This window comes from Benincasa hispida, chromosome 6, assembly GCF_009727055.1.
Source record: "Benincasa hispida cultivar B227 chromosome 6, ASM972705v1, whole genome shotgun sequence".
Classification (NCBI taxonomy): domain Eukaryota; kingdom Viridiplantae; phylum Streptophyta; class Magnoliopsida; order Cucurbitales; family Cucurbitaceae; genus Benincasa; species Benincasa hispida.
The window spans coordinates 32,116,027-32,134,418 of record NC_052354.1 but is presented as its reverse complement, the minus strand read 5'-3'; positions in this window follow the sequence as shown (position 1 = coordinate 32,134,418).

The following is an 18,392-nucleotide window of genomic DNA, read 5'->3' as shown; positions in this document are numbered from 1 at the left end:
AAAAACTTATGGACTAGATTGGCTAATTTCAAACATGAAGAACTAAATGTACCTATTCCTCCACGGATCAAAAAGGTTTTTTTCTTTTCCTCCTCCATAACTCATAAGGTTGAACTTCATAAAAAAATTATGTTGTTTTCATATCTAAAAAGCACACGAAGGAAAATAATACCGTACCGTCTTGAAAACTTGAAAAGAAATTTATGTTTTTATTGAATTAAGAACAGTACTATTAAAATATCGGTGAAACTTAAGAAACGATAATTTTGGTCATGTATACGTTAGGATTGGTGATGAAGCACGTGCCATGATTATATATTTTTACTGTATCTACATTAAATTAAAGAATTTCATTTGCCTTTTACCATTTTGACAGTATAAAAAGGAAGATTTATACTATGCTATTTAATTTGGAGTTCAAATTACATTAGGAAGGAACTTGGACATGTAGCTTTCTAAAGCTTTAGATGAATCATTGGGCACAAAGGCCAGCTCAGCTCAATGATAGGCATTGGATAGTGCATGACTCACAAGTAGTTAGGTCTATGAGCTTTCCTATGGGCCTTACTCATGTAGGCCCATCAAACATTAGGGTTGTGCCTAAGATCATGTTCAAATAGTTGAGATAAATCTAATATTATCAACTTAGGGCTAAAAAATAATACATGGTAACCAGAAATATTCAAGTTGGAAGTGTTTTTGCAAAAATATCTAATAAATTTTCAGGAGAAGATGGTGAAGAGTTTTCTTCTCAATTATACTCCTAATATAGTATATATGTATATTTATGGTCAAAACTAAGGGTGTTTGTGAGTTGAGTTGGATTGAGTTGAAATACTTTTTGGACCTAACCCAATTGTCCCGTTGTTAATTTCATAACCCACATAACCCTTATTAAAAAATAAATTCAACCCAATCCAACCATGAAACATTTGGGTTGGATTGGTTCGGATTGATCGAGTTTTGTTCTAAAAGAAAGTAAGTTGTTAATATATAAAAATTCGATTTAATTTTTTTCATATATTGAATTAAGATTACCAATTCAATTTCAATTTATATAATGAATATTTTCTTTCTAAAGTGCTAAAAAACTGTTTTTAGGAGTTTTGGAGAATAAATTATCAAAAAAAATGATAAAACTTAAATAAATATATGTATATATGATTGTATCATAAGTAATAGATATATATCGTAAAGTTAATAATAAGTTCGGGTTGGTTCGGGTCATTTTAGGTGAACCCATGAACCAATCCAACCCACAAAAATTTCATTTATTTGAACCCACCAAACCCAAATGAGTTGATAACCAAACCCAAACCGCATGGGTTGGGTTTGGTTGATCGGTTTTTTTTGGGTCATTGGGTTTTTTGGACACCCCAAGCCAAAACCAATCTAATTGAAAATTATTATTATTATTATTATTATTATTTTATAAAGATAAAGATATGTTTTGCATTTTTTTTACCCATCACTAGCATGATTTAGAAGAAAATCAAAGTGGAGTTTTCTTTTCATGTATACTCTTAGTATATAAGTATATTTACCATCGTACCAGTCCAATCGATAATTATATTTTTTTAATAAAAAATTAATATAATGTTTTGTATTCTCTTGCCATTCCTTGGTTTTTTTGTTTTTTTTTTTTTTTTTTTCATAAAGACATATGTTGGGTAAGATTTTGGTCTTTTTTTTCCCCTCAAATTTTACTTGGATTTCTTGTGAATACATTTAATAATTTTTAAATTTGTAAGCTATCTTCTATATGTTAGTTGCTTTTTACAATTTTTAATCCTAAAACGGCTATAAGATTTTTTTTCATATATTATTTAAAATTACTAATTTAATGATTTTTAAATATAAAAAAAATTCTATAAGATTAAGCTGTTTTTTCAACCATTTCAATTAAAAACTTCAACTTTCAACAAAATTCCTAAATATATTGGTATGGAGTTAAGGGTTTAAATACAAAACATTTTTTAGATGGTATTTAAACGAAAAAAAAAAAAAAAAACCTAAATCCAAAGTTCAACCAAAAGTTAAATTGCAATTTGTAAGTCGTCCATAAACCACACACTCCTCGGATGGAGTATCATAAAGATTTACATACTATCATTTTATGGTTCTAGTAGATCTTGAGCAAGAAGGAGATGGAGATCATCGAAGGTGAAGCTTATGAAGACAGAGAGGGGCACGAAGATATAGTAAAAGGCAACCAATGTTTTTTTCCCTGGACATTGGATGATTCCCAATGTCTCAATTTCATGGTTGCAGATAATCATTTCTATTCATGTGTTACTTTTCCATCAATACACCCAATAATTTATTTAGGGATTTAGAACCCTAAATCTCCAATTTTTTTTTTCTCAATGTTAATTACCTAGCATTTCATGGAAGTTACGATGGGTTAGGATATATACTCACATATACATTATATAGACTCTTCGATGTACTTAATTATAGGTGTATATAACATTTCACCAAGGTTAGGACATATACTTACATATACACTATATGGACCCTTTAAGGGATGCGGGTTAGGCATCCCAAGTCCAATCCTTGTTTGGGACAAGGGTTTAGGGAGCCAGGACTTCTTACTCTTTTTCCCATGGGTTTGAATAGTAAACACTATTCAAACTCATGGGTTACACTTTTTTTTTTTTTTTTTATAATTTAATTTAAGAAGTTTGTCGGCCAATTTTTGGACATCACCTCCAACGATCACTGTCGGCCAACTCTAACTATCACCTTTGACAACCGCCATCGACCACCTTCAGTCGCACTTCTGGCGACCTTAGCGGCAGACTACTGACCACCAACTCTAGCCAAACTTCGGTCGCAGTCGGTCAACTTTGACTGCCACCTCCGGCGACTGATGTCGGCCAACTCCGACGAACATCATTGGCCCCTGTGGGCAAACTTCTGACCAACGACTCTGGAAAAAACTTCGGTTACCACCAAACAACTTTTGAAAACATTAATAAAAATATTTTTAGTATATAACAAACCAAACAAACTTGTATACAAAAATACTTCTAAGAAAGAGTTGCCAAATACACATGTGTTTTTATTTTAAGTAGTTTTTTTAATCAAGAGTGTTTAAATAATTTTTTAATTCATTCCAAACAAGCCCTTAGTTTAATTACAATAATTTTTTTTTAAAAATAAACTTTCTCATTCTTTTTTCATTTGGAGTTTTTCTTTTAATTATTATAATTACTTAGATTATCTTTTTTAATTATTATTATTTACTTGATTATCTTTTTTTAATTATTATTATCAAATTATGAGAACAATAAATTAAATAACATTATAATTTTAGTCAAATCTATATTTCAAAATTCAAAAAAACAAATGTTCTTCTAAATTTTTTAAATTATTTTAAACTTAACTATATTAAAATAATTAAGATGAGAAGTTTGAACTAATCTAAAATCTAATCGGATCAAATACAAGAAAATATTTCACAAACTTAAGATTTATAAATCTGCACTTCATTTCTCGTCTTCCTAAGTCTGTACAGTGTGCACGAATTTGAAGCGTCCAAATTTAGTTTTTGGAGCAAAGCATTAAATATATACGATATATTTAACCTAATGTTTAATTGTGAATGAAATATAAAGAGAGAGAAAATAGGAGATATTAAAATAAGATTTAAATATCAAGATTATGAATAGTGATTCATATTGATTGGGATTAGTGTTGGATTTAATATTAAATTAAATCAATTAAATTATTTAATATTAATTTAATTTTTAAAATTGATTATTATAATTAATTTTGAAATTGAATGAAGAATTGGTCAAAATTGCATTAAAGTTAAATGTTGACTAGGTAAAAAATGCAATAGAAGTCAAATTGTTGACTTTTGACTTTTGAAAGTTAAAAAGTCAAATTTTGTTGACTTTGGACTTTGAGATGGAGATGTCTAATTTTCCCATGAGGATGAGGCCCTGCCTCCCTCCCCCGTTAGGCAGGGAATGGGGAGGGAGTGGGGAAAAAGTTTCTCATGAGTTAAATGGGGACGGGGACGGGGAATGCATTCCCTATCCCCGACCCCACCCCCGTCTCATTCCCCGTCTCCACCCGTCTCATTCCCCGTCTCCACCCCGATCAGCTTCTACATATTTATTTAGTAGAGTCTATCCAATGTTATGTTGTTATTATTATTATATAAATATTACATTTACATTTAAATTTTGATTATTTATTGGGAAAGATAATGAATATGTTTAAATTGAATGTTTAAATTTAAATTATATATGTGGATAATTTGATTTATATTTATTTCTTTCTATTAAAAAAAATTAATTAGCTTTTTAGGCTAAAATTTGAGTAATTTATCTTTAAATTCAAATTGTCATATAAAATTAATCATAATAAACAATTTAGTGATAAAGTTAATTATTTAATTTAAATTTGCTCACATTAGTAATTTAAATTAATTGAATTTTTACAAAAAAAAAAGAAAAGAAGGTAACGAGAAAAATTTCACGGGGATGGGGAATGAAATGGGGAGCGGGGACAGGGATGGAGAATGAAATCCCTGGCCCTACCCTGTCCTGTGGACATCTCTACTTTGAGAGTCAAACTTTGACCAAGTTAGTGGAAAGATCCAACATTTGTGAGTGAAAAATGTCAACTTTTGTATGACTAAGTGTTGTCTTTATTTGAAGACACTTGTCCCACTAAATCCCACTTTGAGATAGTGGATTTTTTAGTGTCAAATTCTCATCAAACTCAAAGTTGCATGTTTTGAATGTAATGGTCTTTAAAAAGGGAGTGTTTAATGAATTTTAAAAACTTTTGGCCATAGTGGAATTTGATGAGATTATGTGATAATCTCATAACATCTTTCTCTCAAAGTTTTAACCTTTTTCCTCTCCAAATTAGTCACTCACCGGATCCCACCATCCCGTACTAAGGTAGAAGAATAGTCGGAAGACTCTTGTGGTGGTCTATGAATCGTTCATGAGAAGATTAGAACTAATTTGGAGAAGATTCAAAGTCTACAAAGGTCGTATTCTTTTTCCTATTTTATTTGTTTCAATTGCATGCTTATCTTTGTAATTATCTAATTAGAATAATTATCTAATTAGAATACTTTAGATCCGTTTTTTTCTTCGAAGCTTCTCGCTAATTTTTGCTTTCATTTGAAGGGGCTTTCCTTGCGTGGATTTTGAAAAAAAAAAAAAAAAAACTATTTTGGAGAAATTTCCCTTACCTACATGATATTAGAAACTTTTCTAATGCATTTTTTGATATTATTATTGTTTTTTTAAAGCCTTTTTTCTCATATGCGACGTTCGTTTTTTTTTTTTAAATGTGAATTACGAAGGGGTGTGAATGTCATTTGGGCCTGGTTTTTATGTAATATCCCAACCCTAATGGCTATTAGTATAATTGGGCCTCTTCAAATAGGCTATTAGTGTAGAAAGTTCATATTTTTTTTGGAGTATGCATATTTTGAGGGGATAATTTCCTATAAAAAAATGAGAAACTTTGTTGGTTGATTATAGCCTAATTATTTGTAATATATATATATATATATATATATATATATATTTTACAATATGCGGGTGGGAGATCAAAACTCTGACTTTGAGGTTGATAGTACAAACACTATGCCAGTTGGGTTGTGTTTAATTTGATTAATTATTCGTAACATTTATGACTCATGATTAATTTATGATATTTATAGTTGTTTGTGTATTATTCATTTGTCCATGCATTATATGACTCATGTTTAGGGGGCTATTTTTCTTTGAAATAATTATGCTCATATTTATATATTTTGGTGAGTTTATTATTATATTGCTTGATTATTGTTTTGAGGGGGGAGCCTATACTTTTTAATTGTTATCTTTTGATGATAACCAAAGGAGGAGAATTTGTTTAGAGAAATATATATGTTCTTTGATGACTAAATGCGATTGGATTCTTTCAATATTATTATACACATTATACTTTTAGGATATTTTTCTTGAATAGTTTGTCATCATTAAAAGGGGAGAAATTGTTACTATATGAGCTTTCAATCATATCATATATTTTGATGATACCGAACTAAAGATGTTTTACTGATGATTTTTAGTATTTAAAAGTGTATATTTTATAGAGTTCGAAGAGACAATTCCAACACACTTTGAAATCGCTCAAATTCAATGTCAAACAAAGAAGTTGTAGCCAAAATATTTTTTAAAATAAAAATCCTATGTGATAATGACGTGGCACACGTGGACCAATTACCAGCTGAAGAGATAGTATATATGTGGAAAAATAATCAAATCAATTAGATGACTGAAACTATGACACATGACACCTTTAAAGTATTTTAAAAAATGGTTATTTTGACAAACGTCAATTTTGAAATTGGTCTTTTTAAAAACAACTTTTTCTAGTACAATAGGGTGGAGAGGATTTGAACCACATACTTTTGTGGCTGCTAATACATACAAATGAAAATTGAGCTATGTTGTTTTGTAGACCATTTTAATGTCCTAAAGATAGATCAATCACGTCCATGACATGAGCTAAGAAGCATAGAAACTTTAGTTTGACTAGCATGTTTGTATTGGACACTTAGACACTATTTAAGAATGTATGAGACACTTGTTAGTGCAACAAATGCATTAGACATACATAGAACACTTGTTGAATAGACTAAAAAGACACGTACATGACAATAATAATAAAATTTGAGTGTGAAACACATCAAACTAAGTTTTTTTAAGCATATAAATGTATCAAATTACTTTGTTGGTATAAAAATAATATATATTTTTAAAATATGACATGTCACTTTGTTCATGTCGTGTTGTATCCATATTTGTGCTTTTTAGGTCGTGAGATCACAAACTAAAACTTGAGATTTTTTAGCAAGTGACCACGGCGAGGAAAGGAAATGTGACATGCATGAACCTACGAGCGGGGAAGGAAGGGGCAAATGTAAGTGGTGAAGAAATAAAGGGGAAAAAAGACATAAAAGAGTATGAGAACTTAGTAGTAGATCATTTGGGTAGATTGGCACAGAATGCATATGAGTTGCTTGATACACACATGCGCACTTGTTGAAGCATGCATGGACGCAATTTTGAAGAAATTTATTTCTCTTTCCTCTATTCAAATGGGAATCATTCCAGAATTCCACTTGAAAAAGCGATAGGTTGATTCGTCACTTGAATTACGGATGTTAAACAGAAAGCACTAACAAGTACTATAACAATAAAATACTAACAACAAGAAAACAAGTAAATGGACATAGGAGTTGGTAACCTAGTTCAGCGATAAACTACCTACGTCCGGGGGTAGTGTGCTTAGTAAAGATAATCTACTAATATTAAAGAGTTGAGCAATTACAACGTAGTACTTATCTGTAATACACCAACTACTATAGTAACTCATGTAAAGCCCAAATCATAAGTCATCTATCTAGGCTCCCCTTAGATGTGAAATTTCCTCTCAATTGTACTTAGGCTCCCTATAAGTGTAATAATATTAGTGTTGAACACTTTGGCTTTCGACAGTATGTGAGACTCCTCTCAGCTTGATTATATTCCTTGTAACTCAATGAACTCTTTTCGCATGAGAACTTAGGCCCCCCAAGTCTTGAGAACTCCCTTCTCGATAAATAACACCCTATGCTTCTCCTAAGGCTTGAGAAATTCTTCTCGATGAATGATGTCTTAGGCTCCCCCTAAGACCGAGAATCCCTTCTCTTCAACTACGCCTTAGGCTGCCCTTAAGACATAATAATCTTCACGTTCTTGAATGATTCACACAATGATGTTGCACAACGGAAAATAGGGAGCAAAGATCAAGAACACTTTGTTAAAACAAAATGACCACCAAGAATAAATATACTCCTCACAATAAACAAATGCGACCACCCTAAACGAGGGTAAAAAATCTTCTTTTAAGACTGTTGGCCAAATAAGGAAAGAATTTCTAGAAAAACATTTTTCTTTTTGTCAAAATAAGATCCATCACAAACGATCAAAATACTTCTGCTAAGATTTCCCAGATTAGGAAATAAAAATATTTCACATATAAGTTTCGGATTAGGAAAGAAAAATATTATATAGGAAATAGTAATGAGGCAGATGTTAAGACTTCATTTGTGACAACTGCAAAACTACCAGGAACTACTTTAAAAAAAAAAAATAGAGACAATCAACAAATCTCCAATAATCTCCCCCTTTGGCTAATATTTTTTTAAGGCAGAATCATATTAACAAAGAGAGATGCCATTAAAGGAAAGTATTCTTAGCAGAATCAAAATAAAGTGTCAACAGATTAGCAAAAACATCAACACAATTCAGAACAAAATATTGTCACCACATCCCACAACCACCAGCAGCAAAACAAGAGTTTTCTATCAGTAAAACAACAATTTTTAAACTAGTCTTGTCGTTGAGAAGAAGACGTCAAACCAGACTTAGCCAATGTCACACGTTTGCATTAACATCTCATTAACAATCGCTTTATGCTCTTGACGTCTCTATAGTTGGACGTTAATATCTTTGGATTCATCTGATAGGAGACTCAATCAAGGCCTGACTAAGGCCAGCAACATTAAATGAAGAAGAAGGAGTAGCAAGGTCAGGGACATGATAGTTTTGTAATAGTTTAGGATTGATCAATATGAGAGTAGGAGCAGGGTCAATAGGTTTTTTTTAGCTGTAATCAAGTCTGGTTTCCAAGCAATCAAAATTCCATAAATTAATTGAGGATAATAGATAGGTAATTTCAAGGCTTGAGATCTAATGTGGTGCTTGGTCTGATTAAGTACAAAATTATCATAATTGAATGGAACTTTAGTCCCAATCTGATATAAAAAGGTGGCGGTGAAATAGAATGACCTAATTTATAAGAGGAAGGATACTAGTTGAAGATCCCAATCTTATGTAAGATAACATGTTTGGTACTTAGTAGGGTAATTGGTAACTGCCCTGTCCTCGGCCAAGAAGACCTCGTCCCACCTGTCAATTCAAACACTAACTCCCTCATCGATGGGCATTGTTCAGATACATCAGCAGGAATCGATCGGTTGAGGTATTTATTAATGAGATCAATAGAGAAGATAAATGGATGCCTTTGCATATGAACTTTCTGAAAGTCGAGACTATTGGGATTGTCAAACTCTAGAGACAGGTTGACAAATATGATTTCTCTCACAATTTGAGGGTAGAATGGCCTCAAGTTTAGCACAGTCCTATCAAGTTGAGCTTTGAGAATAAGGTTGACAAGATCAAAGTGTTCTATAAGATAATTTCTTTTCATCAACAAATTTTCTTTTAGCCATGAATTTCAACATACTAGTCCCCACCTCAGTATGAAAAGAGAAACCATCTAATAGATCATATGACACATTTGATGTAGTAGGTTTTGAAGAATCAGTTTTCTTCCCTTTGGACTTAATTGAAGCTCGAGTGTCCCAAACTGGAACAGAGTTACCATCATTAGAAGAGTTATTCAAATCCCAGTTCTTTGGAGAAGCAGAGTTGTCCTCAGAGTCAGACTTATTAAAATTAGGCTCTGATGTTTTGGAAGATGCATCATCAACACTTGCATTTACAATTTTCTTGGAAGCCACTTCGGCCAAAGAAATATCAACATTAGATTCAGACTCTTCCTCTATATCATGATCACTAGAATCAACCATATCATGATCAGACACACTATTCTTACTTACAACAACAGACTTTCCTTCATCAACAGAGACATGATCCCTGAGATCAACAACCTCTAAATGTTTTGTTTCAGGGGGAACAAATGTTTTAGGCACAACACCAACACTTGCAGACACTATTTCAGGAATACTAATTTTAGTAAAATTATTCACTGGTACCCTAGAAGACATAGGAATATTAACATTTACACTGTTCCCAATTTCAGATGGTTGGCTTTTAAAAACAATATTTTAGTAATTATTTTATCAACAGTCTCATCTAAGCCTTCCTCATCACACTGTTTTTCAGACCCATAAAAATCATGCACATTAGACTGAACAGTATTTTCAACAGCAGTAAACTCAAGCATAACTATACTGGCCATATTTTCAAAAACCCTAACTGAAGTGAGATCACCTGTATTCAGAACAATTTCCCTAGAAGATCAATTAACAGTAACAAATCTTGCATGAATTCTGACAAACCACTAGATGTGGTTTGGGCATCTACTGGATGAATTTCTCTACTTTGATCGACAAGATCAATGACGGTCAAATTAGAAGAACTAATCTTTTCTTTACTCTTTTCAACAGGCATTGTACTAGCGCCTGATTGTCTTCTATTTTCAGTGGGAAGAGGAACCCCAATGCCTTTATTTGGTTCAGGAAGATTGCACACGCTTACACCATACTTATTGGTGAAGAAGGTGGAACATCCTTCTTGATAAGCTGCTTTCGTCGAGCTTTTTCCTTATACCGAACCATTTTACCTACAAATGTGTGAGTACCTTGATGAGTTCTCACCATTACAATGGGCTTCAAGTAGCATGTAAGGATGAAGATGAAAAGTTGTTGAAAGAAAATACCCATGATTGAAGTCGAAAGCCTGAAATGAAATAACTGATACTGCAACAAACTCAAATTAGAATTTGAAATTAAACACAATTTACACATGAAACCACTTCCAACTTCCATAACTAATGAAGTAATTAAGCACAATAATCAAATGAGCTTAACATTTCTATGGTCCCCACAAGATTTTGAGAAAAACCCAACAAACTAATTGCTATGATTGCACAAAACATAATCCTATAGTAGCTCTCAGGGCCTCAAAATGAGCAGCATCTATTGTCTTTGTAATAATGTCTGCAATTTGATCTTTTGTGCTGGTATGTTCCAAAATAATCTTTTTTTCTCCACTGGGTCACGAATAAAGTGATGTCTTATGTCAATGTATTTAGTGCGGTTGTGCTAAACATGATTTTTAGATATATTGATCGCACACATGTCGTCATAGTAAATAGTCATGACATCTTGTGGGACATCATACTCTTGTAACATCTATTTCATCCATCAGTTGAGTACAACTACTCCCCACAACAATATTTTCAGCTTCTGCTATTGATAAGAGACACAATTATGTTTCTTGCTAAACTACGAAATCAAGTTGTTGTTTAGAAAGAAGCAACCTCCAGATGTACTTTTCCTGTCTTCAAAGCTTCTAGCCCAATCTGCATCATATTAGTCAACTAGGGAGCTACTTATATCAAAGTGTATAAAAACCATAATCACTCGTGTCATTGATATATTTAATTATTGTTTTAGCACTAAACAAGTGACTGGTCTTGGGACAGGACTGATATCTGACATAAAACCAACAACAAATGAAATGTCAAGTCTATTGGCTGTTAAATAGAGTAAACTTCCAATAATACTTCTATACAGACTCTCACCAACATGAGTTCCATCTGAGTCTTTTGACATTTTAGCATGAGTGGGAGCAGGGGTTCTTTTAATACTAACCTTCTTAAGGCCAAACTTCTTCACAATGTTTTTGGTATATTTACTTTTAGAGATAAAAATTCTCTCATTCAGTTGTTTAATCTAAAACCATGAAAATACGATAGTTCTCCTACCATGCTCATTTCGAATTCCTTCTGTATTTTTTTCACAAAGAGTTCTACCATCTCTTGTGACATCCCTTGAAAAAATGTTGTCAACATAAATCTAGACAATCATAAGCTTCTCTTGAGATTTTTTTTCACAAATAAGGTCTTATCAACGCCTTCTCTACTGTAACAATTGTTCACAAGGAATTGAGTCAAATGTTCATACTAGGCTCTAGGCATCTGTTTGAGTCCATAAAGATCCTTGTTGGGTTTGTACACATAATCAGGATATGAAGGATTCATAAAGCCTTTAGGCTTCTCAACGTACACTTTCTCATTCAGATATCCATTCAGAAATGCACTCTTTACATTCATTTGATACAGTTTGAATTTCAGGAGGTAAGATATTCCAAGCAACTGTCTGATACTAGACGAGCAACTGGGGCAAAGTTTCATCAAAATCCACACATTTTATTTGAGTATACCCCTAAGCAACTAATCTGGCTTTATTTCTGGTGACATTGTCATTCTCATTAGTCTTGTTCTTGAATATCCACTTTGTGCCAATCACATTAACAAATCTTCCAAAAACACTTCTCTATATGGACACCATCTTCCAAAAAATACAACAAACCAAAGGAACACACCAAGAGGTAATCCTATGTATTCTCCGTAGGGGATGAGAATCACAAGAGGTGTGGTCTATGTGTTCTTTTGGGAAGATGGAGAGAGATTTGAGAGAGGAAAAATCTTGCAGGGAGAATGCTTTTAGGAATAATCTCTCTGACACTTGAGAGACCTCTATTATTCTTCTATGTAGAAGATGAAGCCATCGTGGAAAACAAAACTACCCACAGAAGATTGATGAGAAAAATTAAGGGGGAGAGGAGGGAGGGGGTACTAAATTTAATTATATGGATCTCATCTATATAATTAGTATTTGAATCATATTCAAATACTTAATTCCTCTAAAAAAAAGAAACTTTCTATTATAATGTATAAAATATATATAATAACTAACTTATTATATGTTAACTATATGTTATATCAAATATAACACATAACCTATAGTTTTCATATTGTATCAAATACAATATAACCTACAGTTTTATTTCTCTCAATAATGTGTGGTATTTAATATAAATCACATTTATACTAAATTTAATTATGTGAATCTCATCCATATAATTAGTATTTGAATCATATTCAAATACTTAATTCCTCTAAAAAAAAAAACTTTATATTATAATATAACAAATACATTATATTAATTATAATTTAAATTAATTATATCATATATGATTAATTCTCTCAATTTGAACAATTCAAATTAATCCAAAATTAGTTCTCAATAATCCTCGTTGAGCTACAGAGGGGACCTTATGGACCTGTAAATTGAAGCTCCAATGGTACTCGAATAATTAGTTAAATTATCCAACATCCGTTAACTATCGGTCACTCCACTGAAGACCGACAGTTGCACTCTTCGCACTATAGATATATTTCTATGTCCATTGGATATAACTAGTCAACAACGCGATGATCCTTCACAAATTGTTTGTAATTATAGTTGGGTCAAATTACTGTTTTGCCCCTGTATTTACATCTAACTTCTTAAGTATCACTGATCCCTCTAATGAACAATAAGTCATAGTTCAACTATGACCAAACATTCTCTTGGGCCAAGAGAAAGTGCCATATTGTTCAAGCCCCGAAATCAGCCCTTAAAGGAGAAATTTATCTACTTACCTCGATATTAGGAAAGGAGTGAATTCCCTCTTGTGTAGTTGTGTTCCCAACTTCTCAATCAGACGAATCCCTAAAATGGTAGACTTATTGAGTCGGCGATATGGCCACTCTTACCCATACAAATCAAAGGACTGCCTTCATAGGCAGAAGTTTACAACTCACTCAGGATTCAGGTCATGTCACCTATGGTTATCCTAGTGAAATGTAAGTCTCTATTATTAATGGCATTATATAGTGAGACTATTCATTTCATGGTCCGGTCTTATACAAACCTTTTGTATAGAACACCCCCACTCACATGTCTCTACATGAATGATCAGGATCAGATCATTTGTAGCACTTTACAACAATTGTAACATCTACAAAATAGGTCGTATTCGCAGTGTCACCAGGATAAGGTATCTAGCCTTATCCATCTACTACAAACCATTTAGGTTATCACATAAACACCTTTATATCTCTATTTTTAAGCTATAAAAGATAACCTTGGATGTTAGTTTCTTGGTTTTTTTGGTTAATGCTACTAAATGTCGAATAAAATATCGCATATTTTATTAAATAAATAAATCGTTTGTACATTACAATTACAAACTACAGGACCCACAAGATTTAGGGCATCAACTTCAATAATCTCCCACTTGTCCTAAAGCTAGTGAGGTGTACATCATAAAAGTCACACAAATATAAAAGTACACAAAACATTAAACTAAGGCATAATACACACCCAGTACAAAAACTCTCACTAGCCCAATGTGGTTTGTCCCATAGACCCATACTCTACAGGTGACCCTCAAACACCTTAGCTATGAAGGCCTTTGTATATGGATCATCAACATTGTGCGCCGAAGCTATCTGTGTGACGATCACGTTCTCTCGATGCACAATCTCTTGAATGATATGATATTTTCACTCTATGTGCTTCCCGCGCTTGTTACTCATAGGCTCTTGGGAATTAGCCACAACACCACTATTATCACAATAAAGAGCGATGGGTGTAGACATGTCTGGAATCACTTCCAGATCAGTTAGAAACTTCTTGAGCCATACAACTTCCTTAGCAGCTTCACAAGCTGCCATGTACTCAACTTCCATAGTGGAGTCAGCAATGCACCCCTGCTTGGTGCTCTTTCAGACTACTGCCTCTCAGTTAAGAGTGAACACTGATCCTGATGTAGATTTTCTATACTCCTTGTCAGTCTAGAAATTAGAGTCCATGTATCCTATAAGGATCAAATTCTTAGAACCATACACAAGTATGTAGTCCCTCATTCTCTATAGATACTTGAGAATGTTCTTAACAACGGTCTAGTGTTCAAATCCTGGACTAAACTGATATCTACTAACTATCTCCACTACATAGCAGATGTCAGGTCAGTACATAACATCGCATACATCAAGCTACTAACAACCAATTCATAGGGGATCCGTCTCATTTCCTCACCCTCTTGAGGTGTCTTAGACATTGTTCCTTAGAAAAAATAACTCCATGCTTGAAATGGAGTAAGCCCCTATTGGAGTTCTCCATAAAAAACTTGACAAGCAACTTGTTAATGTTTGAGACAGGGCTAATGTTTTGTTCTTTTGATCTCTAAAGATCTAAATGTCCAGAACAAACTGTGCCTCTCCTAAATATTTCATATGGAATTGGGTCGCTAGCCAATTCTTAATTTTAGTCTGCATACCTACATCCTTCCCAATGAGTAGGATATCGTCTACATACAACACAAGAAAAGCTACTGAACTATTGATGATTTTCTTGTAAACACAAGGCTCATCAACATTCTGATCAAAGCTATAAGATTTTATCGCAGTATCAAATCTTATATTCCAAGAACGAGAAGCTTGCTTCAATCCATAAATGGTTGATTAAACTTGCAAACCTTTTGCTTTTGACCTTGGGTTATGAATCCCTCAAGCTGCTCCATATAAATGGTCTCCTCAAGATTTCCATTCAGAAAAGTAGTCTTGACATTTATTTGCCAAATCTCATAGTCATAATATAATGTAGTAGACAGAAGTATCCGGATAGGCTTCAACATGGAAATAGGTTAGAAAGTCTCCTCATAGTCGACTCTTTCAACTTGGGTATAACCCTTTGCCACAAGTCTAACCTTGAAGGTTTGCACCTTCCCATCAGCATCTTGTTTTCTCTTCTAGATCCACTTGCAACCTATAGGTTTTTTTTACCCCATCAAGTTGATTTACAAGATCCCAAACTGAATTGAAGTACATAGACTCCATTTCGAGATTCATAGCTTTGATCCATTCATCTTTGTCAACATCCTCCATTGCCTTATTGTAAGAAAATGGATCCTTAACATCTTTATTAGCTACGATAGCTAGGAAACCCATGTAACGAACAAGCGGGTTCGCAACCCTCCCACTACGTTGAGGCTCCCTCAACACTCGAGATAGATGTGACCTACCAGATGAACCAACTTTAACAACTCTTATTGCGGTCTTAGGCTCTTCAACAACTCTTGTTGAAGGTTCAATAGTTTCACTGGAAAACTCATTCAACACAATTTTACTGCAGGGCTTATGCTCCCTTATGTGGTCCTCTTCTAATAAGGTAGTGTTTGTCAATACAAATACTTTATTATCCTTAGGATCATAGAAGTAACCAGCTTTCATTCCTTTAGGGTAACCTACAAATAGGCACAATTTTGAACGGGGTCCCAATTTCTTAGGATTTGCCTTAAGTACCTTGCTAGGTAACCCCAGATCCTAAAATGGCATAAACTACCTTGACGACCATTCCACAATTCCAAAGGTGTTCCAGTAACACTCTTAGAAGGAACACAATTCAAAATGTATGCTGCAATCTATACTGCATAACCTTAAAATGAATCAGGTAAATAACTCATCATAAACCGAACTATGTCCAATAGGGTCCGATTTCTTCTTTTTGATACACCATTCTACTAAGGTGTACCAGGTGCTGAGAGTTGGGATACAATTCCATGCTCTATTAAATAGTCTTGAAATTTTAGATTCAAATACTCTCCACCTTGATCAGATCAAAATGTTTTAATCATTTTATTTAATGCATTTTTAACCTCAGCCTTGTATTCCTTGAACTTTTCAAGGGTTTTAGACTTATATTGCATTAAATAAACATACCCATACCTAGAATAATCATTAGTAAAGTGATAGAATATTCAAACCCTCCTCTTTCCTTAACATTCATCAGACCACAAAGGTTTGAATGTACAAGTTCCAACGGTTTTTTGGCTCTATGAACTTTTCCAGTAAAAGATCTTTTAGTCATTTTGCCTTCAAAGCATGACTCACATACAGGTAAAAAAGTTTCTTCTAACTCACTTAGATGCACATTCTTGACCAGTCTCTCAATCCTATTTAGATTTATGTGTCCTAATCTTAGGTGCCAAAGATGAGCATTTTTCTTAGGAGAAATTTTCTGTCTTTTTATTTTGAGTTATTGTAGCTTTAAACAGTTTAATATTAAGGAGAGCTTTAGTTGCTAACGGTCTTAGCACATAAAGATTATCTTTGAGATTAGATTTGCAGAACAAATATATACTCCAGTTTTATAAACAAACACTTTATTTACATTAAATGATAAAAAGTAGTTCTGTTCAAGCAAGCACTTTACAGAAATAAGGTTTCTTTTCAAACTTGAAACCACATATACATTATCTGATATAATATATGATTTCTATAAACAAAGTCGAAGTCTTCCCATTGTAGTAGCTAAGACGATGTGCCCAGTTCCAACACGCATCGTCATCTCTTCAGCATTCAGTTGCCACCAAGAACTAATTCCTTGAAATGAAGAACAAACATGGTTAGTGGCGTCTGAATCTATTATCCAGGCTCAATTATCATTCTACACGAAACAAGTCTCCAAAACAAATAAATCATATTTACCTTACCTAGCCTTATTTTTTTCTGGTAAGTACTTGGGACAATTTCTCTTCCAATGTCCCTTTTGGTTGCAATGGAAACAGATTCCCTTTGCAGTCTTGGCCTTTTTGCCCTACTGGGCAGCAGCTGGTGGGTTAACTTCCCCTTTTTCACCTTTCTTCTTCTTCCACTTTTTGGTGCCGAAAGAAAAAGGCACAAAATTAGTTCCAGAGGTCGAACCTCTAAAGAACTTCTTAGAGGATGAGGCAACATTTATCTCTCCCTTCTGTTTCTTGATTTTCATTAAGGGTTGGAAAGTCTATAGCTTGTTGAGCAAGGTGGTCAAGTTGTAGTCAATCCTATTCATAACAACATTACTATGGAATTGTAGGAAACTTTCAGGTAAAGTTTCCAGGATGAAGCTAACCTGACTAGCCTCATCGATGACAGACCTATTCATCTCTGCTATGTTAAAGTGGACCATCATTTTAAGAACATATTCTCGAACAGATATGCCTTTTTGCATACGGGCATTGAAGATGAATTTAAGAGCGTCATACCTGAGTTGAGCGGACTGTTGTCCGAACATTCCCTGTAGGGACTCCATGATCTCACAGGTAGTGAGCATGGGATCATGCTTCTTGGCCAAGACTTCAGAAAGACTTGTCAAGATATATGCTCGAGCCTTTTCATTTGACCGTACCCAACGGTCGTATGCCTCCCGAATATTTCGAGCGGCATTTGGAGCTGGAACTGGAGGACATTCCTCCACCAGGACAAATCTCAAGTCATCGATGATTAAAATGGTGATAATTGTGTTTTTCTAGGTGTAATTATCACCTATTAACTTATCAGCATCGAACATGTTTAATGTAGTGGAAGTCATTTTGTAAATTTTTTGAAAGATACAATTGATTTATACTAGTATTCACGCATTACCCAGTTAGAAAAACCAATCAAATTTTAGCAAAATAATTTAGTTCACCCTATGTGAATTTTATTTTGCAATGATGATTGCAATGAGGTAGAGTAAAAGCTACCTAGGGTGATTAGGTACCCCTTCATTGAAATGAGACCATCTCAACCAATATACAGAACAACTCCTTGTTCTTGTAAATATCAGTCACCATTGTTCGATCCAGAAATTGTTAACTAGCTTAACATTTTCTTGTAAGTATAACCCCTCATTTTAGATTTTAAAGTTCTATCCCAATGAGCCA